This window comes from Sabethes cyaneus, chromosome 3 (assembly GCF_943734655.1).
Source record: "Sabethes cyaneus chromosome 3, idSabCyanKW18_F2, whole genome shotgun sequence".
Lineage (NCBI taxonomy): Eukaryota > Metazoa > Arthropoda > Insecta > Diptera > Culicidae > Sabethes > Sabethes cyaneus.
Window position 1 is genome coordinate 131,633,579 of NC_071355.1, and position 23,921 is coordinate 131,657,499.

General features: G+C 38.8%; 1 protein-coding gene across 1 annotated transcript in view; it reads left to right on the forward strand.

Annotated features, from left to right (window-relative positions):
- Nucleotides 1-23,921, forward strand: part of LOC128744251 (cullin-2) — a 300,626-nt gene that overhangs the window by 187,395 nt on the left and 89,310 nt on the right. The gene's annotated exons all lie outside the window — the stretch shown is intronic.

Here is a 23,921-nt window from a genome sequence, read left to right on the forward strand (position 1 = left end):
CGATAGGGCACCATGGACAATCACCTTGAAAGTTCGGTTTTTGAGAAAATTGAAGATGAAAACCAACATATTTCCTCTTATATGCCAGTCATAAAGTTGTTTGATAATCATATATCTCCAAGCTGTGTCGAAAGCTTTGGCTACGTCTAGAAATACTGCATCAACAATATGTTTTTTCCTGAAAGCCTCCTGTACATCGCCTATAAAAGTACAGATATGTTCATCCATGGATTTTCCTTTCCTAAAAGCAATCTGCCGAGCATCCAATAGTTGTTTTTCTTCTAGAGTTGTTATTAGTCTGCTGCATATCATTCTCTCCATGGTTTTCGATAAACACGAGTTTAGTGAAATTGGTCTATTATTCTCAGGAAGCGTAAATGATTTACCAGGCTTAGGTATGGGAACAATGAGTGACTCTCTCCAGTTTTCTGGGAAATCTCCAGAAGCCCAGATCCTATTAAACTCTTTTAGGAGTGTCTGTTTCACGTGATATGGGAGATGCCTAATCATGTCATAGTTGATATTATCAAGACCACAGCTTTTCCCTTTGCCTTTATCTATAGCGTAAAGCAGTTCATTAATTTTGAAAGGAGCGTTATAATCTTCTGTTGAACTGGGTAGTATCACTAATGCGTGTTGCTCTTGACGTAATTTTCTTTTTAGAAATTCGGGGTCGTATGAAGAATCGGCCGATACTTTTGAAAAATGATCTGCTAAAACTTCAGCAACAGTGATGGGATCACTAGAACTACCATTAGGAGTTTGAACGATTCTCGTTTTTGTATTGCTGTTTATTCCTTTCAAGGAGCGCACCTTATCCCACAACACATTTATGGGAGCGTCTGTATTGAACGAAGATGTGAAATCGGACCACGATTGCTTTTGAGCTTTAATTATGGTTTTTCTTGATTCACTGCGGGCTGTTTTAAATTCGTCGAGGAACCTACTATACCGAGGATCGTTCTTGCTTATTCGCCTAAGAGCACGGAGGACTTTTCGTCTTTTCTTTACGGCATTATGAACATCTTGAGACCACCACGGTACATTTCTTTTGTTAACAATTTCACTGGTTTGCGGAATAGACTCACTAGCGGCTTTAATGATAGCGTCATTAATTTCTGGTATAATGGCCATTGAACCCGGGGGAAGCTCCATATCAATCAACATTTCATACTGTTCCCAATCTGCCCTACGAGTACACCATCCTTTCCGTCGTCTGAGTGTGACAGCACTATCTTCTCCTAATGTAATTTTGATTGGAAAATGGTCGCTACTATAAAGATCCGGTAATACGTCCCAATGATAATCTAAAACTGCAGATCCTTTAGCTAACGATAAATCAATGGCTGTAATATTTCCCGAGGTGCTGCAAAAATGTGTTCCTGAGTCATCATTGAGAATTACCAAGTCATTTTCTGTTATTACTTCGTAAACAACCCTTCCAGGGGTGTTCGATTCTTGACTGCCCCAAGCTGGATGGGAGGCATTAAAATCACCTAAGATCAAAAATGGTGTTGGTAGACTTTCTATAAGCTGAGTTAATTCAGTCTTGTTCCAGTGACCAGATCTAAGATACAATGAAACAATGCATATTTTAAACGGATGAGTTACCTGTATAGCAACTGCCTGTAAGGTGGTTGATAAGCGTATCGAGCTATGAGGATAATCATTTGTTATTGCAATTGCTACACCTCCCCAAGAGGAAGAATAGCCTGGACCTGATTTATCATACAGCGTATAACCTTTTAGTTGAATTGGAGTCTTATGATGCGTTTCTTGTAAAGCAATGAGATGAGGGTTGTTGCTGTGGCATAAATATTTTAACTCATTTCGTTGTGGGTTTACTCCATTGATATTCCATTGGAGGATGGTGAATGCGAAAAAAGGAGGGGAGAGGGGTACCCTTATTTTTAGATTGCGATTATATCGCATCAATATCTATATTGACATCAGTTTCATGAAAAGCTTCTGAGGAACATGATGACATGTGATCTGGGGATTTAGACTGCGTTCGAAGTTTTTTTGAAGGCTGTTTAGGAGAACCGTCTTTTGAGAGGATGATATTAATTTTTGTTTGCGCGTCTGAATTTTAGGTTGAACTGGATCTGATTTCTTTTTGTTTTTATTTTTTGTAACTTTGTTATCAGATTTAGTATTAATGTCATTATTAGATAAAAATTCATTATCTTTACCAATGCCTGAACCAGAGTAGGCTTCGAACTGATTTTCACGGGGTTTTAAATTAGTATTGTTATTGCTTGGAAAAGCAATCTTTGTATTGTATTCAATAGAGGCAGAACTATATGGTTTAGTTTGGGAGGAATCTAGAGTAGTAGTTTGGCAGAGACATTTGCAACCACAGCTACGACGTGGAAAAGAACTGATGCTGGTACTTGGGGCAGAACTAGAGCTAGGCTGAGATTTAGATGCTTCGGCATAGGACTTGTTTCCAAATTCCTCTTGGAACATCCTTCGAGCAACAGGGTAAGGTACATCGTGGTCGACTTTCAATTTGACAATCTGCATTTCTGCTCTAAAAATAGGGCATTCGGATGATGTAGATGGATGAGGTTGTGAGCAATTGACGCATTTTGCTGGACGAGTACAGACTTCATCTCCATGAAAATTTTCGCTACAGTTCTTGCATTTTTGTTGTCCATTACACTTTGCTCCAATGTGTCTAAACTTCTGACACTTGAAACAGCGCATGGGACGTGGATAATAAGTTCTTGCAATCTTCTTTGAAAAACCGAAGGCTATTGTTGACGGAGCAGTGCTACTTCGAATCGTGAGAATAAAATTACCTGTGTTTTTTATCATTTCAACTTTCGTAACCTTTTGATCTTTTAACTCATCGCAAAGTTCCTTTTCAGGCATACCGATGAGCTCCGGTGCGTAAACGACTACTTTCGAGTAATTGAGCGTTGGGTGCTCAGTGATTTTTACCTTTGTTCCATCGAAAAGTGTAGTGATGTTCAGTAGCTTCTCAAATTTTCGAGAGCCTCTCACTTTGAGAATGATTCTAGCCCCACTTTGTTCTGTTCGCGAATCTTCAACGTCACCGATCACACTAATAATGGAGCGATGTATAACGAAGGGTGAAACACCGGTCAGGGACGGGTTCTCACCATCGCGTTCCACAAGAGCGAACTTGATTTCATCACCACTTCTAGGGGGAGAGCCTAGCACTGGGAAGTTCTCTCCCCTACGAAACCCTCCGGTCGCCATAGCGACGGGGGAATGACGCTTGTTAAAACCTCAACACTACAAACACTTTGATAACTAGTCGTAGAAAGACCAAAGAAAATGTCACTCAGAGTTTATATACTTTCTCTCCCTGTACCACTCAGCACAGTATTGTTCAACACTATTGTTTAAAATGGACGACCTTGACCAGTCTTAAGTACCGTCAAAACCTATTCCGTGGTATGCCAAGATTGGCCCACGCGAAAAACACCACTTTGCGCGACGAGCTATATGAACCAGCGCCGTAAGCACAAAATATACAACAACTCTCCAATATGCGTCCCGGGGAAGAGGGTATCCGTGAAAGTAGATAGTCAATCGAATCGAATAATCGCCAATTGCACAAAACGATGTGAACTCGCTGATAGCCGAACAAAGACTGAGTAATAATCTGGACTAGCAACAGTTAAGGCATATTATAAAATCTTTATTTTGGGTTTCATATCCAATCCTTGTTTTTCCAAATATTACAAAACTCAGTGCGTAGTTCATCACTGAATATTTTTGAGGTCGAACATTTTGTTTTAGATGTCCTATGTTTTCAAAAGTAAAAATTGACAAAAATCGTGCAATTATTTTCGTCACAATTTTCCTGAATTTTTGATTTTAAAACATAAGAACTCTTAAACGCATAGTCAGAATGTTGCAATGCTGATGCCAAAATGTCAATCTATTCTCAGCACAGATATTGTGTTATTCAATTAGAATAAATTTCATATATGGCTCTAAGACTCTCAAAGCAAAAACTATCTACAGAAGTCTACCCGTTAAAGGGTTAGTTATATGTTTGCTAATAATTATTAGCATCTCGTGCATTCGCTCAAATAAATCAACGTGGTGTATATTTAATAAATGTTGAAATTGACTGAAGTTTTTTGAGCGTTTCAGTGGAATACTAAGATTGAAAATAAAGAAAAAAAAATCCCGATTTATTTCCATTGTTAATTTTATAGTTTTAAATGGATTTAAAAATCATAATAGAATTCGTCTTGAATTTCAATGGTAAATTTCCCGAAAAGTATAACAATTAGTGGAATTTCCTTCGTAAGTAGTTCGATTACGCGCAAATCATAAGTTTTCCGCAGCTCTGCTTCATCTTCGTCGTTTTTCACATCGCAGTTATTTTTAGTCTATAAAATATTTTCAAAAAACATTCAAAACATATTGCGAATATACGCGTATAACAGTAAAAGTCCGTGTTAGTATCTAAAGGGATCGTAAAAATCGTTTAATTCAAGGTTATTATTAAACATTCTTTTAGTTTTTTCGCTTAAAAACAAGATTGCGAATGTAACTCTTTGAATGCATTCACTATTTTAGTATCAACCATGGTTATTGCCAGTATATTTGTTGTGTATAGTATTCCGTGGTCGCATACTTGATTACTTGAATGTGAATCTATGAAGAAAACGACAATTCTAGCTATAGTAAATCATAAAATTCAAAGAATTTTATCTTTTTTTAAAAAAATAACACCTCTACCATTTTTTGCTAAAAACTTTATGCATATGTGTATATTAAATCGCCAAAGTTTCATCAAGATCCGTTTGCCGCTTTTTGAGTTATGCTTCAGTAAAATTGGTCTGTTTTTAACCTGAATTCGGCTATAACTTATTAACTCATAAAGATAAAGCAAAACAGTCTTCTGCAAAAATATTCTTCTCTTACGTATACAAATTTTTGTAGAACATCATATTGAGCTATTTGTTGAGATAAATGAGTTATAAGAGGAAATATGATTTTACGGGTCGTCCATAAACAAACGTCCACTGCTGAAAATACGTAAGAGTTAGAAATTTGAAATGTTTAGAAAAGTTATGGGAAATTAATCTATCTTTAATGTTTTGAAACTAAAAAATGGAAAACAAACTTATTTAAAAAATTATTACTTGAATTGTTGTTACGGTATCATCTGAACATTGGACGACCCTTTCAAAAGATGCGTCATGTTTTCATTCAAAAAGTTGCCGAAGACTTCATTGAGCTAGAATATTCCCTTTAGGCGCAATCATTTTTGTCTGTCTAAAATCGCTTTCTGGACCATAGTGCAGTGGTGACTCCGCCGAGCTGTCGTTGTAGTGCACACGTTGAGGGATTCCGCCTTGCTGTTTCCGATTTTTCACATAGGTCCAGAACGATGCGGGGTCATGCTTGATGTTATCTTCCATGCGACGAATGTAACAGCTAAAACAATGCGCATGCAAAGAGTTATATTCGCTCTCTATGTCACGCAGCAAAGCTTTGTGCCTTTCATCTTTCCATCGAAAAAACTTTTTCCTTGCTTTACGGAGTCGATTTCGCAGACGCTGAAGTTGATTATTCCACCACGGCTTTTTACAACCACGCAGACAAAATTTTTGCTTCACCGGGACAACATCCCTTAGTATACCATATACGCGCTCATATAATCGTGATACAGCTTCATCAATATTGCAACCAGCAAGAAATTCATCCCAACGGGTCTCTGCAATTAGATTGTTAACTATGTCAAAATTGCATCGCTTAAAGTCAAAAGCAAGTGGGTCCACACTATCAGAACTATTTATCTTCTCGTCAGCAAGTTCAAATATTATTACAAAGGGGCGATGGTGCTGGTCGATTGCAAGCAGCGGTAACGGTGGCTCCAACAATTCCACACGACTGTTGTCACTAATAAAGGCTAGATCGAGAAGCCTGCCATTGAAGTTAGTTAAATTGTTTATTTGAAATAACCCAGTTGACAAAATTGATTCAACAACAACAACTTCTTGTTCGGACGAGGCATTTATCGGGAGCAAAGAATTTAAATTCTCATCGTGTGCCCAACATAAGTGTGGAAGGTTGTAATCTCCAACCACCAAAACTAGATTTCGATCACCCGCCAAATCATTCAATTTTTGCACACACATTGCATGTTGCTCATACAGTTACGTGACGTGTTTTTTTTGCTTACTATCAAAGCACAGCACAGTCTTCGCAGCCAGCTGCAAGAGTACGGGACAACTGTAGGACTAGTGCTACAAATCCTTTGACTTTTACAGCCTCTTTCAGTCGAGATTCAAACATGTGACGTCTAGCTTATTAGACCAGTGCCGTACCACGAGGCTCAGACTTTTTGCTTTTCTAATGCTACAAACAAGCGACAGCGACAGTGTAGTTACGGACTATCTTATTAATGCCTGTTCTCTTATTGTAATTTGTAACAATAATATATTATATTGAGGACTTAAGTTTTCTCCTAGAACTTTGTTAATAGTTGGATGCGTGAGGCAGATTTCTATACTGAATTACTCTGATTTTGGCACTGGTAAAAATATTCGTTTTTGATATCACAAAATAGCTCACCCACCAAAAATACGATACAATTTATTAAGCAAGATAATATTATTATTATGCTGTTTGTTTTTTTTTCTCAATTTACGCTTTTTTATGCTACATATATACCAATATGGTGTAAAAAGTTTTCTTTAATATTCGAGGTTTCTTCGCGAAAACCAGCCTAACGTAGTTCTACGCCAACTACGCGGTCATGTCTCGAACACAACCTTTCTGATTTGATTTTTACTATTACTTTTGATCAAAACTTTATGAAAACGTCGAATGTAACCTAATTTTATTGCAATTGTAAAAGTTGAACGAAGATAAAAGAACGATTAAGTTTCATAATCCGCTTGTCGAGCGGTCGGGTACACAATTTTTATGAATATTAATCTAATGCTAATAATGATCATTAACGCAAGCAGAAGATGGCTGGTAGGGAGATGGTCTTCAGAAAATATAAACTCAAAGCATTTCCGATTCATTTGGTAGAAGCTGACTATAGTTTTATACTTTAACAGCTTATCATGACGTAATTGGAATTAGATATATAGATATAGATAGATTAGATTAAAATTGATGATCGGAATTAGGTGCACTGATACATCATACTTTGATGCATTTTTTGTTATTTTCGGTAAATAATTTAGGCATTTTAATATTTTTCCATGAAACATAATTGAAAATACTTGCTAAAGACACATCCCACGTAAATAAATTATTTTTTAGTGAGGATTCAAAGATGAATCATGCCTTAGGTGATCGGAATTAGGTGCTTTCACGGTACTACCACAACTACTGGAGCATCTACCCTGTATTGAGTAAAAGTCCGCACCGTTTCTGATTATTTGAAACTTTATTTTGAACTTTGAATAATTACAAAAACTCGTTCACTCGCGTCGCGTACGTATATCGTTATAGCGTTGTAGCTCTTTTTCTCTTTAGTTATGATTATTAGCTTTTCTCTCCCGTCTACTCTCCGGCGCTCGTTAGTCCTTGTGCAGGGTCGTAGTCTGCTCCATACATACTCCCCCCCGGTGTGATACTGGTTTGTCATCACGGTCGCTCACTGCCTTCCACACGGATCTTTCTCAGTTTGGTAGTTGGCCGTCGATAGATCCCCGAGCATGTCTTCACATCAACCACTCTAACTATATCATCTTGCCCCGGATAACACTGTTCAATCAAACCCATCGGCCACCTTCCGCGTTCGTTAAGCATGTCTGTTATATAAACAATATCACCTGGATTTAAATCACATCGTTGCTCTGTCCACTTCTGTTTAGGAATCAAGGTTGGCAAATATTCCTTAAGCCATCGTGTCCAGAACAAAGCAATTAGTGCTTGTGCCTTTCGCCATTGCTTTCCCCAATCGAGGTCGTGTTGATCACACACTCCTGGTGATTGTACATTACTCGTAGCACCAGTCAAAATGTGGTTCGGGGTTAAAGCTTCTGGATCGTTCACGTCGGCAGGGTCATACGTCAACGGTCTGGTGTTAACTAGATGTTCAGCTTCAGCTAACACCGTTTCCAATCCCAAGTAACAATTTCAATTTTAAGGTGCACGTGAAGAGGTTTCCAAAACTTGTAATTCTACAAAACTGCGATAAAACAGCCATAAAACTCTTATAAGGCGAGGGAGGCCCACACTAAAGAAGGTTCTCAAGAAAATTTCCAAAGATCCTTTTAAAACTTGTAATTCTTATCGATATCGATTTATAATGACTTCCAAGAGTCGCTTGAAACAAAAAGAAAACCGCCACAAGTGTTGATGATTTTATGGATGTCTCTTCAAAGAACACTTGCAAGACATCATACACTTTTCACAGCCTTAAATGTTTTAAATTGCCCAAGAGCTATAAGTTATAAGCATTCGCAGATATTGCTATTTCGAAATGGGTAAAAATGAAAATTGAAAATAAAAATGGTGATAAAAGCAGCTGCTTTGTTGCTCATAAATCAGAAATCTTTCATGCCACACTCGGTTTGTCGATGTTTTGTGGCATGAAAGTTAGAAAATTTTAACGCGCCAGTTATTTTTGCTAGATTATTGAAAAATTAAATTAATAAAAAAAACCCGATTCAATCCACCTATTGGTGAAAGGAACCTTTGTTACACCATATCATTTGTCATTTGAGATAGAATTCGACACGCCTTCGGAACATAATTAAACTTTATGATAACACTCACTATGGTAGTTATCATCAATACATATGCATGTGTATGTACTGTGTACTGTATGTGTACTGATAAATTTGCATAATATTTGAAAGCAATCAAAAAATGTCTCCCTTTTATTTGCAATGCTGTACATACAATAGTTTAAACGCTCTCCTCGAAACCACATGTTTTCAGCGACGGTGCGTGTATCTCAGTATCTAGAGGACCGATTTGGCTGATTTTTGTTTTGACGTGTAAAAATTAATTATCTAAATTGCGAATCTCAATTTTTCAATTTTCGCTGCATTTTAAAAAAAATCGTTACTCTTCGCAACCAGTAAGAGGTAGATAGTACAGCAAAGTTGTTTATTTTATTGTGTTCTGCAACTTTCGTGGAGACACTGTACTTTTTTGGACGCATTTAAAGCACAAAAATTTGTAACACCCTAATAGCTAGATTTACGGTCACCCTAATAGTGTAGAAAGTTACGCCATATTTGTTAAATAAACTCTTTCAAAGACACACTACCTGTAAAATTAAGCATTTTTGCGCTCTAGAGCACATGATCACGTGTTTTTCTATTTGGTTCATATCAGTAAAGTTTGCTTAAATAATTTCATCAATGTTTTTCAAATAACTTTTGATTGGTAAAGCCAATTCTAATGAAATTTGGCAGATATATTCACAGCGTTAAGGCCTCTCGTTTGATTCTAAGATAATTGAAATCTGATTAATTATCTGGTTAAAATCGTTATGAATAATTGTAAATTTTTTTATGCTGTACACGACTGCTCATAACTTTCAAATTAAACGTCCAATCAAAAAACAAATCAATAGTGGTCTATGAGGCTATATTACCTACCAAATGAGACTAATAGCGCATAAATCGGTTTGACCATCTCTGAGAAACGTTCGACTAATTGACACCTTGAAAAAACACATTTTTAACCATAACTTTTGAACCGCTTGATTGTTTTCGATAAAACTCTCCCAAAAAATTTACAGTAGCAAGAGCCTTCATTTGATACTAAAATTGTTGAAATCGGTTGAGCGGTTCCGGAGAAAATCATATCACGTAATTTTAACATTTTTGCTTATAATTTTTAAACAAAATGTCGGACCGCAAAACCATTCAATAGTGATCTACAAGGTTATAACACCTTTCAAATAAGCGTAATAGCAAACGAATCGGTTCAGCCATCTCCGAGAAACAGACGACTAAAATCAAGCATCACATACACACATACACACATACACACACATATACACATATACACATATACACACACACACAGACATTGCTCAATTCGTCGAACCTTATCGATTGGTATATGTGACTCGGCCCTCCGGGCCCCGGATCAACTTTGTGTTTTTCGACCAATTTTTAAACCTTTGTTATAGTATACCAAAGGTAGAAATTAATGATTTCATGAAGAAGTTGATAGTTACCAAATTTTTGACTAATTGTGGCAAAAAGGCTTTCATATGTCTAAATATTTATTTAAAAAGATAAAATCACTAATGGTATTGCATAATACCATATTTATAAGCGCCCATAAGCAATTGACTACAATTTCAAAAGTAATCCAAATAGCCCTGTTCGCCATTTTTTCAATGGTTTTATCCAAATCAACCCGAAAGCGCTTATTAGACTAACATTTCTTGCCCAAGACAAAGAAAAATTTTTCAACAGCGCGATAAGTTCATCAATACTTATTGTATTCTTGAAGAAGACAAGTTGCGCTTGAATAAGAACTGTTTGAATTACTTGAGGACACCAAGTTTTTGCAAGATAACCATTCTAGTATAAACAAAGAAAACATCAACGAAGTATCGACGTAACGTGTTGTTTGTGCTGTTTGTGCTGTTTGGACTGCACGGCAGTTCCAAGCGTTTAATTTACAATCGGTACAACTGTTTTTAAAGATTATGCTTCAACTGCTTCAGTACCTTCAAACATTTTCCATACAAAGACATCTGACTTATGAACTCTATATTTAGTTTAAAAAATACGAAAAGCTCTAGGGGAAACCCGCACCGCCTCTGGCAAATGCATCATTACCGGCACTATCCTTCCCCAGTTCAGTTAGTCCTAAGATCTTTATTGTTTTGTGACTTCGCTGATTGTTCATATGAAAGAGTTTTCAAAATATTACACAGATTTTCGCTTAAAAGATCTGTATTCTTCCATTTTCTCCAGGTTCAGACGCCCAGTTTGACAGATTAGTTGTTTACGTTAGAATGTTCTTATTCAAGAGTATAATTTCTCTTTCAAGAATATACGATTTTAAGATAGTTTTTTTGGCAGTATTGTTAAGATAAACGAATCTTGCAGAAGAATGTCATAAGTTTTTGTCAAAATTATTGTTAAGTTTTAAGGAGCGTCGTTTTTAAGCAAAAATGAAGTTTCCTTTAAAAGCCCTTATAAGGTGAATTACACTTATTGATAATTTAGTTTTATGGGTGATTCTTCAAGTCTCCTTCAGTCATATTTCAGAAATGTTAGTCAAATAAGATAAAATGCACTTGAGGAGAAACACTATAAAATCTAGCAGACTTTGAAATGCTCTGATAAAACTACTATAAGAAATGAATAAGACCAATTTGCTATTGGATTGTTACTTGGGATACCTCCTGTCGCAGGGCTCGTTCCTTGAGGGTCTCTCTCAAAGCGGATGCTCCTTATGAACCGCTCTCATGCGCCTCCCATGTGGCTCGCTGCGGGAGGATTAAACTTCCAATTGATTCCACGAAGTAGTACTGCATCTTTAATATCCGAGAAACTCAGGTGATCTAAAGCTTCTCTCAGTTCCGGATCTGCTCCTCGTAGGTTCGTTCCATTATCGGAATAAATTTCCTCTGGTTTACGATAGTAGTCTGGCGATCATACGACGGAGCGCCAAAATGCACGAGTCTGCAGTTAAAGAATGTGCTATCTCAACGTGTATGGCCCGAGTCGTCATATACGTAAATAACACGCCATATCTTTTCTCTCTGTGACGCCCAACAGTGACCTCAAATGGGCCAAAATAGTCCATACCACAGTACGAAAATGGTGGACAGTATGATTGAAGGCGACAATCGGGGAGTTGGCTCATCGCAGGTTGCAATACTTGAGGTTTCATCTTTCTACAATGTTGACAGTTATAAATTACCGTACGAAATACGCTCCTAACCCTAACGATCCAGTAATTCTGTCTCAGTTCATTCAAAACAAGCTCTCTACAAGAATGGTTAGCCCGACAGTGATAATGCAGCACTAACAACCTTATTACAGAACTATTTCCATCCAGGATTATGGGATTTCTCGTTGCCGCATAGGTTTTCGCATTCATCAATCTACCACCCGCCCGCATGATTCCATCAGCATCTAAAATTGGAGATAACTTGATTAATTTACTTGACTGCTTCAGTTGACTGCCATTTCGTAATGCTTTAATTTCCTCTGAGTATTGTTCATTCTGTAGAAACTTTATCCAACGTTTAACCGCTGCTTCTTCATCGTCCGGTGTTAATGGTAACTTGTCCCTCTTTTGCCAAACTTCGATGAATTTGTAGAAATATGCAGTTGCACGTATCAGCCGTCTCCACTTACTAAACCTTAATGCATCTGGTAATTCTACATTTAACTCAGTAACGATGTTGACTGCAATCACTTCATCCGAAAATTCATGATGTGCCTCAAGCGTTTCTTCAGGATCTGAACATGCACGCCAGTATCGTTCATTTCGCTGTAAAAACTCGGGTCCTTGAAACCATCTTCCAGTCGGTTGCAGATTTACCAGTCCCGTATCTCTCGTTCCTTCATCTGCTACATTGTCTGTTGTGGAAATAGATCTCCAATCAGTTGGCGTAGACCGCTCCAATATTTCACCCACTTTATTTGCAACAAACGCCTTTAGTGCCTTTTTGGTGTTCCAGCAAATTACTGTTCTCGAGTCGGTCCAATAATACACTTTTTCTATTTTTCCGCGCATTTCCTCTTGTATTAGCAACGAAAGACGATACCCCAATTACGCTGCTTGGAGTTCCAACTTTGGAATTGTCATAGAACGCACTGGAGCTACTCTAGCTCGCGATGCAACGAAGGCAACGTCAAACTGACAGGAGCCCTTTTATACAACCCGTATATAGCCAACTGCTGCAAAGGCCTTCGAGCTTGCGTCACCAAAAATGTGTAATTCGACTCTATCGCTATCCTCAATATTTCTGCTATAGCAACGAGGAACTTGCACATCAGTAACGGTTTTAAAATGACGTAACCAACATATTCACTTCTGTCTTGTTTCTCCATCCAACTGATCGTCCCAGCCAATGCCACATCGCCAAACTTTTTGCATTAAAATACGCCCACGAATAGTCAGTGTTGTAACAAATCCTAACGGCTCGTATATAGACATAACTGCAGCGTCAGTGCCCAGATGTAGGGAATTACAAGGGTCCATATGTAGCTTAAACTTTATTGACGTGCTAAAATCCTACTTAATTCTACTTTAACACGGAACAAAAACTCTTCAAACCTCTACACTTTCACACGAACAGTTCTTAACTTCTAACGGAACACGGAATTCTCTCTAAACCTACATTTTTACCACTAAAAACTGTCCGTAAAACGGAACGAACGAACAACCCCCGCTCGCGGCGTCGCCGCTGGTATTTATATCAGCTTTTAATTGTTCGTAGTAAGAAGTACTAGAACAGCTGTTGAGAAAAAAAGAAAAAGGGAGTAGAGCGGAACTTTGCTTTAGTTCTATGAGAGTTTCAGGTGGCGCGCGAAACCTCTCACACATGTACTAAGCTAACTCACATCGCACGTTCGACGTGCAATGTTTGTTCTGTTCCATATGCGAACGTTTGCACTTGCCCCTGAAACGGTCAGAGAAATAAACTTTACAAAAACCGCACCGAAAGGTGCTTTTCGCTGTCGCGAAAGCTTCGGTCAATGTTAACCGTCAATGCTAGAGTTTGTCAATGTTACCCGTACGGGCAGGCTTCTGGGCACTGTCGCTGCAGATCCCCCTTTCGAATGAGGTCGAAGAATTTGGAAACAGATTTTGCGAGGGTACGTTAGCTGGAAAATTTTAATTCTCTCTCTCTCTCTCTCTCTCTCTCTCTCTCTCTCTCTTCTGGCTTTCACTCTGCGTACTTCGTATATCGAGATGCTTATCGATACTAAACTGTGTTAACTTTTTGTCTATTTGCTGGACGAAATAGTGTTTCGTGGTGTATTAATAATGCCAAGTTCTATGCTTGACCACCTTTAAGTTTTTCTAATGCACACTGTATAGTTATAGTGTATATGTATAGGGTGTGAATATTGCCTTGTTCACACGACTTGGGAAGTAGATGCCCTCCGAATTGCGTTTTACTTTTTTGTACTATTTGCCGGGTTGGTGCCTTTGCGATATCTTCATCGCTCCTAGGAATTGTTTATTGTAGCGCGTTTACTTCGCACTGAATTTAGAAACTTCTTGTACTGGAAATGAATGACATAGGACATAAACTGAATTTTGTTTTCTACATTTCTTAGTTTTACTTGTCTGCGTGACTCTAAGATGAATGTGTCTTAATTAGTTGCAAAGCACTAAAACGTTATACTGAAGCGTTACATGTATTAAAATTTATTCTCTGTTTTACTTTTGTTAAGTTAATTCTCTATCTTATTTCCCTAATCTCTCTAATTATGAAAGTTGTGCAATCAATTCTTCAGTATTATTGCCTTATTATGTCTAATAACGAGAATTAGTTAATTATTATATTATCCCTTACTATGGCTGCCGTCAGCTCAATAGTCAAAATAATAAAACCTGTTTTTCAAATTTCTGATAAAATCAATAGTCAAAGTGGTAACACTTTTTTTTTCAATGCAATAAATAATACTTATTCCTTGATTTTCCCACAATTGTAATTTGTGAATGCTGTATCCCTCAATATGTCATTTTATTAGCGCTCAAAATTATGTAAAGTTTATTTATTCTCAAAATTTATAAAAATATTATTTTTCCATCATTAATTTAAAAATAAGCGAGACTATTAATTTGATCCTTCTGCTAGAATACACTTTCTCCGATAAGTTAACAATGGGGAGTGAGTCTTCCTTCCCTTCTTCTACTGTTAAATTCCCCAAGTTTGCTTCGTATTTCGAATATAGTTTTGGGTTTTTAAACGAGGCTTATGGCAAAAATACCGTTTAAGCCATATCTGAACTACAGGTAATAAAGTCTTAGTTGCTATATCAATACTCATCTTTACTCTAATACTCTACAAACTATTGTATCCAAATATTTAGCAAAAATAAAATTGTACAAAACAGGGGCGTAGCCAGAAAAGTTTCTTGGGGGGGTTTTACAAAAAAAATCGAATATAGCCTAAACTTATGCAGTTTATTCAAGAAATGGAGAATTATTTTCAGTTAAAAGCTATTCATTTGACAAAAAAATCGAATTAAAATAAAATAAGAGAAATGTTAAAATTTTGCTTTTAAGTTGACATCGAGGCATGTTGTGTGTTTGAATCTCGGCTGGGAGAGGCTGTAAGAGTCCATAGGATCGAGTACCTTCGAGACGCGGCCAGGGTCGAAACAAGCTGACAACTTATCCTGCATGCTTTTCAAGATCACTCTTGAGGGGGTAATTCGACAAGCAGATATCCAATCGAGAAGTTTGATTTTCAGTAATTGTAGCAAATTACGCAGGCTTTGCGCTTTGATATTAAAGCCAGAAACATTATCACGGCGGAGGCCATTTGTGCTAGACTGAAAGCAGAGTCCAGGAGGATTGAGCATAGAATAAATGCGTCGAAGACAAACATGTTAGATATCTCTATCATGTTAGAGGTCCAAACGAGACCAACGCGCGCTTTTCGCGGACGGTAATTGTTGACAACGACGAACCTGAAGTGGTAGATTTGTGGGATCGCTGGTGACCGCGGACAGCAACACAAAACAAAGGAGGAGATCCAGCGACGTATTCACAAGGACATCGAGTCTACTTTGCCCTTCGCAATACGGTACGATCAAGAGGCATAAGCCGCCGTACGAAGCTGACAATGTACAAACCCCCTACTAGACCGATAGTTTTTAGGGATTTAACAATGCGCACTGAGGACATACACGCCCTTGCGGACGATATTTGGCGGAGTACAAGCTGGAAGTGAAGAGTGACGCAGGTGCATGAATCAAAGGACACTACTTGAGGAGACTACCAATGGTTTTGGCAATAGTCAGTAAGCTACGGCAGGATACGTCGTAAGGAAAACGGTTATATTCAACAACCCCACCGTCACCCAGAACAGAGGGACTCAACGTGCGATATGGCTTGACCGAGTCTAACCGACATTTTTTATTTTTTAAAGTTAAGTTCAGAAACGCCTGCGAAATGAGCGACGAGTAACCCTAAATCAAGTTGAATGAAGCTTAAAACAGCACGAACCATCCCGACTCTAGGCTGCTGACGAGGATCGTACAACCAGCCCTGTAAATTTTCTTGTGCTCTAAACTAGGACCCGGCATAGTCGAAACAAATAAATGAAGCTGACTTTCTCTCAAATTCGCATCATACATGAAGCGACTGGTTTCATTTATTGAACAGAACGTTTCAAGCAAGCTTTAGCTGAAGTTGGTGACTGTTCCAAGTGACGACAATTGAAAGTCAAGCACGAAAATTGAATATTACATGCGTGGACATACATATAGGAAATGTTACGCAAATTCACTTCATTTGCGTTAAAAGTTACTGAACTTCTACTGAATATTTGATAGAAAAGTGAAAATGAAACTTTAAAACCGATCGTCATGCTGAAGTTAAACCCGTTTTACTGACACTGATTGAAGAAGCTTCATTGCTTCATTGTCGAGTGACGATTTGCAATTGAAAGTGACGTTGTCGGGTCCTGCTCTAAACTGATGGTTGTGAAATTTCAAGCTTGAAAGTGTAGAACAAATTTTCTTCTCCCCCCCCCCGTCGCTACGCCCATGGTACAAAATATCGTTGTTTCGCATTACACGAACTAGTCATACACTATTCCGGATATTGTACACGCTTTAGAGCAACGACCTGTGTGTTAGAGATGGTCGGGTATGAAAATTTGAATACCCGAACCCGACCTGTACCCGATTAAGAAAAGAAATAAAAACCCGTGCACGACCCGAACCCGCAAGTTTATTTTTTTTGATACCCGAACCCGACCGCAACCCGTCGGGCAGGGGTACGGGTCCGGATACCCGACAATCTTTAGTGTTTAATGAGGTCAATAGATACCCGACCCGACCCGTACTCGTTTTCAAAACCAAAAATTAAGAACCCGTACCCGACCCGAACCCGCAAATTATTTTTTTTTCAATACCCGAACCCGACCCGTACCCGGCGGGTACGGGTACGGGTGCGGGTTTCGGGTAAATTTTCCGCTACCCGACCATCTCTACTGTGTGTATGCCAAGTTGATTCTCCGATGTTGAGTATGTTTTTGGAATATGCAATATACCTATGGTTTACCAATAAACCCTAATATTACGAACACGCATTTGATCTGAACAGACACGATTGATATTTATATCACTTTGCAAATTAAACGCGTACTTTGTATCGTTATTTCAATTATGGTAGATGAGTTTTACTCACTTGGCTCTAGTTGTTAAGCGACAATAACTACAAACAACATCTCTCTTTTAGTAGGCACACGTTCGCCTGTCAAGAGTTTTGAATCAATCCGACCCAGCGTGGAAGAAAACAAAAATCAATCACATTCACTATCCCATAGTAGGCCTAGAACTCGTTGACAATCTCCAACCTCAAAGGCAGTAGCGCTTGCTCATAACTCCACTGGTATTGTTTTAGTCACTTCATTTGAACTGCATCGAAAATTCCGAATGATGAAGCCGCCTGCTCTATGTACTTGGATAACATCCTGAATCAGTTCTGCTGCTCAACGTTCATCATCTTCGCTTCCCAACTAATCATCAACGTAATGATCATTTACAATCAGTGCACAAGCTTCTGGATACGTGGCAGCATGCCGTTCGGCGTTAAGATTTTTTATATATTGAGCAATAAACGGAGAAGAATTTGCTCCAAATATCATGGCTTTCATACGGTACGTCCTCGGGGTTTCGGCTGGATTTTCGCGGTACAGGAAACACTGCGACCAGGAGTCTTCATCTGCTATTTCGATACGGTGAAACATTTCAGCAATGTCCGCTATGAATCCGGTTTTCCCCATACGGAACCGCATCAACTCACCCAACTGTCGCTTTAAAAGATCAGGACCGGATGGGAGGGCATCGTTTAGGCACATTCCACTAGATTTGGCAGCCGCGTCAAACACAACATGCACTTTTCCTGGCTTCATTGGATTCACGACGGGAAAATGCGGAAGGACCAATAAGTTGTGTCGCTTCACCTTTAGCTCATCTTCAGTAACTGGGACAGCGTAACCTTTCGAAATGTATTCATGTACTTTTTCTGTATACCGTCATCCGGGGCGAGATTGTGCCAAAAAAGCATATATTTTTGTTCTTTAGCTCAGTATACACACAATTTAGGAACTAAGTTGATTTCAAACCTGTCAATATATACTAAATTGTGCAATTAACAACTACCGTAGAGATGGTTTAGTTACAATGAATCCTAATTTTACTGGAGGTGCATGAACTTTGGCACAATCTCACCCCTTCTAGGGGGTGAAATTGTGCCAAAAACATAAAGTTAGGCTAAAAACCTAAACAGTGAACATTAGCATGTTTATAAACAATACACATAAATATCAGTATAAAGTAGTTCACATGGGGCCGTCCGTGATCTAAGTGGACTATTAGGGGCAGGGGGTCGACCAAAAACAACGTATCATACAAAAATTATGAACGAAAATAACCCGGAGAGGTCTGAAATAACTAAAAATTCGTAGTCAATGGACAGCCTTTATATAGCCAGTAGCGTTTCTAGGGTTAACAAGGGGGAGATATATGAAGGGGAGTATCCTAAAGGGGCATACCTATTTGATCCTTTAACAAAAGTAACCATTACTTCGCTCGAGAAACCGCGGCCGTAGAACATGTGGCCTATCCCACCCCCTCCCCCCTCCTTAAAACTGGCAGTTTATACACGGTATAATATATTCGTCTTATATTAGAGTGTTTATTCAAAGTATCTGAAATTTTCAGAGAAAAAGAATAAATTAGTTTAAATTGTTTAGCAGACCTATGATGCTGTTTGCTCCAAAATGGATGATGCAATCTAATCTATCAAAATATTGTGCTCAATAGTAAAGAATGTCAGTGTGCCGGTGTATACTGACGTATTTTTGTTGTTATGTGAAATCCACAAATTGGATCGATCATTATGGCTTGGCACAATCTCACCCCGTGAAGCTCGAAAAGTACAAAGTTTCGAAAAATATTATTTTCGTAATCTAAACCTTTGCCAACGCATAATAACCTTTCAATACATTGTAAATGATTAGTTTATATACCTACAAGATAGCAAGTTGATGCGATTTCTTGTTTGGGTTGGTTTATGCGGGACATTTTTTACAAGCGTTATTTCCGTGTATTTTTGATCGCGAACTTTGAAATCCTGTTTAGGCTAAATAGTTTGCTAATTTTGTATGGCAGATTGACAACGAAGTGATCATTTACGAATTTTGCTTATTGTTCGATGTTATTCAACGCTCGTCGGTCATCTTCTGAGCGCTGACGGTCAACTTTGCTTTGAACGATGCCCATGTTTTCAAACAGAATATATGAAGCGACGAGATTGTGTAAATCATCACCGTCACAACAAATGTTGACACTTTGTCATTCGTGCTGGTCTACATTATATGGTCCATGTACAGCCCATCCTAGCATACATTTTGAAATCGCTGGGGCATGTTGTTCAGGTTGATACACTTCAGTCGCCTGTATGACTTTTATATGCAATTGTCCTATCAGTAACAATGGAGGCCTACCTTCCAAGCAGGGATACCAGACTTGCAGATTTGTCTGCAAATTCCAGATTTTTGGAACGGTCTTGCAGATCATTATAAATTTGCAGATATTTGCAGTTTTTATGACTTTTATTGTTTTGGTGCAGATTTTTGTTCGAAGCTCTTTAAACTTTCACAGACTTCCTAAAAAAGTGTGCAGATTTTCACAGATTATTTTCAAACCAAAAAATTCGAGTTGCCGGAAAACTGCTCGATTTTTTCGGTTTTCGAGCAGTTCCAGACATGTTTTTAGAAAATATGGCATCTCTGCATCCAAGCATTCTAAGTTGGCGGTTTTCACGTACGGAAATTTTGAAATCATTGCTGCTATGTCAACTCGTTGTCCGTTCAAATCCAAATTATGCACCGTGCGGACTCCTTGGAGCGTAACGAACCGTTCCTTTGGTTCTTTCTGTCCAATATCTAACTGTACAACCTCTGAATTATCGTCCGATCGCTTCGAACCACCCATCAGAATACAACACAATGGTTTTCGGTAACCAGCTATCCCAACAAATTGAGCAAGAGCAGAGTCGATGAGCGTCAAACTAGAGCCTTCGTCTAACAAAGCGGGTACGATCGTAGTGCCCTTGGGACCACGAATACGAACAGGTATAATCTTCAAAAGAGCTTGATATGGGCTAGCTATACCGAGAGCAACTGCGTTCACACCACTTTGCGGTACTGTGACCGGAATATTTGTTTTCTCTCCCTTATGCAACAATCCATGGTGGTAACGAGTACAGCCTTCTACAGGACATTGTTGTCTTCTCTCACATTGTCCACTATGCGAACGTACACAGCAGAATCACAGCTTATTATCAATAGCTAGTTGGTACCTACGTTTCGGATCCGATTCCTTAAAGATATTACATGACGTGATATCATGGTTTTCCTTTTGACAAACCGGTCAAGATTTGATTTCCATTCTCCGAATGTCTTGCCGATAGCTAAAGCTATTTGTACGTGCTGTCTCTTCGAACATACCTCCCTCCGCCAGTGTATAATTGGCGCATGAAGCATACTTGACTGTTTGTTGTACCCATTCTGCAAAGTCGTTCACTGTCGGCTCTATGATTTTATTTTCGGTAACGTATTGACCCCACATCATCACCTGATACTGCGGAAGTTTCTGCAGCAACACACAAAGAAGCTCAGGGTTATAAATGTGATGTTTTAACCCTTTGATGCCAGCAGTTAAATTTCGTACTACACCGTCGAAGTCAATAAACGATTCTCAATTGGAAATGGCTGGAAGCGTTTTTATTTCTTGAATAAGCACACGTAATAGCAATTCCGGCCTTCCGAAACGAAGTTCTAGAGCTTTTATTATTTCTTCAGCATTCGTTGATGTCATAAGCATGTGTTGAACAGTTTCTCTTGCTTTTCCAGTCAAACATGTATTCATCCGAACCACATTTTCAATTCCACTGTATTCTCCGGCTGCAGTTGTGAGACGGTACTGGTTAATAAAAAAAAGGCCACTCTTTAATATTACCATCGAAATTCGGTAACGATTGTCCACTTGTAGTTCTCGCCAACATCCTTTGCATCGATTGGGTGATTTGAAGAATTTCATTACTTACACTGGAATTTACTTGTGGGCGTATACGATCCTGGCTTGTATGGCTCCCACTAGATTTTGTTCCTGGCGAAAGGACGTTCGTTTGTTCTGTGTCTGTAGATCCAAAATCCACTGCTGCACCCGATTTACTGGATCTGTCTCCTGCACGTTATGAAGCCACTGGTCAGTTCGAGGGTCACCAGAACCAGACTTTGTTTGTACCAACTCTTCTGCCAATGCTGCCTCTGCAATTTTCACCTCCATCTCGGCTTTCGGCACCTCCTCGGCATGCTGCCTTTTTTCCCGTGCTTGTTCCTCTTCCAACTCGGCTAATGTTTTTTCAGCATCCAATTTCGCGTGCATCAGTGTGCACGGTTCTGCTTGACGTTTTACTATCAGCAACGGATGGCTCTTTGGAAAATGGATTACTAGCTCGACTTTTGTCCGTAAATCCGTATTCTGTAGGCTGGTTTATCAACGACGGCTGGTTTATCGAAACTCGTGGTTGGTAGCCCAAACATACAAATTCGCTGCATTATCGCAGTTGCCAGCTTTCCTATTGGATCATCTTTTCCAATTGGAATTTCGAGTAGGTCAACAGGTCTTTTCAACATTTTTCAGATCAGCATTTTCTATAAGGTTCAACCTAACCTCAAACTGAGGAGAGTGCATGTCGAAATCAAAATTTTCAAAATTTTGCACTTTTCACCTTATCCAGTTAAGTTTGGTTTCGGTACCGAATAGGATTCGATGCAAGAGCCGAAGGTCCTGTGGCTGTGCAGCATCCACATTATCAGCAATGCGACTTTCACCGGCAAAAATATACATTTTCAAAGCGCTATTCAATTAACGAAAAACTCGAGGAAAAACTGTAATCCGCCGCGCGTAAATTCGATGTCGAAGGACCAAATGTATTGAGTAAAAGTCCGCACCGTTTCTGATAGTAGTAGTAGTAGTAGTAGGGGAAAGCCACCATCATTTCAAGGACTTGCCAATGTATGTGGGTAGAATTACAGTAGATCCAAATTTGATTATCAAATGAATTTCACACTAATGCTGTTACAGAAGGGCCAAAAGGGATTGGGCGGACCCACAAGCAGAGGCACTTGTGCGCATTCCGGGGTTATAAGAGTCGCCTTCCAGCATTAGGATCCTTCCATGTAATAATCAATTTCGCTATACCAACTTTAACCCACGTGATGATTTGTTTGTTTTGAATTGAGAAGTGCCATATTTGCTTCAGACCTTAAGGATTCAGGTTGGCAATCCACTCCGTCATCCAGCCTTCCACATTTATGATATCAATAATAATACTGTTAATATATGATATGATATTAAGATGAAATGTGGTATAAATGATAAAAATAGAACAATCTCACCAGCAGTCCTTCGTATGGAATAGAGTAGCGTCCTTTGGGTTCCATAAATGCTTCTTATTTAGTTTTAATTTTTAAAAGTTAATTTAATTTTTCATTCTGGTATCCATGTGCAGTATTAAAACTCGTTTTGGCCAGTTTTTACTATATAGCAGGAGATGCTTCATAAGCTAAAACGAAAAAAATAATTAAAATAACTTATTAGGCTTACCTATTAGCTAGGCCGTGTGGCTCCGCCGTCTGCCCAAAACCGCGGTTTTGAGACTAGGCAGCCGGGAACCACCCAGCAACGCACCTCCTAGCTTGGCTACTCAATAGAGCATTACCAGGTATGGCCACGTGGAGGCGCTAGGTAGGGGCTTGGGATGGCTAGAGCTATATTGGACGCTCATTTGCCTTCCCCATTTCATACCCAAAAGTCCGCACCGTTTCTGATTATTTGAAACTTTATTTTGAACTTTGAATAATTACAAAAACGCGTTCACTCGCGTCGCGTACGTATATCGTTATAGCGTTGTAGCTCTTTTTCTCTTTAGTTATGATTATTAGCCCGTCTACTCTCCGGCGCTCGTTAGTCCTTGTGCAGGGTCGTCTGCTCCATACATACCCTATTGTTTACTTGAGCGTTTTAGTAGAATACCTAAAACGATAAAAGAAAACAAATTTTTTTTATACCCTTTAATTCTACTATCATCTCTTTCGTCCATAAATACGTATTTTTTCGATAAAAATGGTCAATAGACCACTATGACTCGGAACGGATCATATGTAACCGTACGTACCTTGCAAACCTTCCGGAAAGGCAGGATCGCCAAATGTGATGTGACTACTTACTCAGTAGAACGCTTGTCACTTGTCAGAATGATCACCAGCACACGCTACTGGTGATACCCCCAACATTGTGTAAACATCCTATTACACATCTCGGTTAAACCGCGGTTATACTGCAGGTTGCTGTTTATCAGCCTTTTGACTGCATAACTGTTGTAAATTGGCATCCAAAATTCTATTTAAATTCTTGTCGGTAACTAGCTGTAAATAAGCATTGTCAGCACTATAAGAGTGCTAGCAGTAAAGTAGCCGCATATTTTGCCAAAATAGCATTTAAGGCAACTTAAATGCTTATTGGCTTGCATTTAAATTGCATTGGAAATGCTTATTGGTTACCTGGGAAATTTCCTCATAAATCTAGAACTAATCAACCAAATGGAGCCAAATTTGGCATATGGGGGTTTCAGAAGGCAAGAATTTTTTCTATGGTGAATTGAGACCTTTCTCTCTTTAGGAGGGGGGGGGGGGGGCTCCCATACAAATA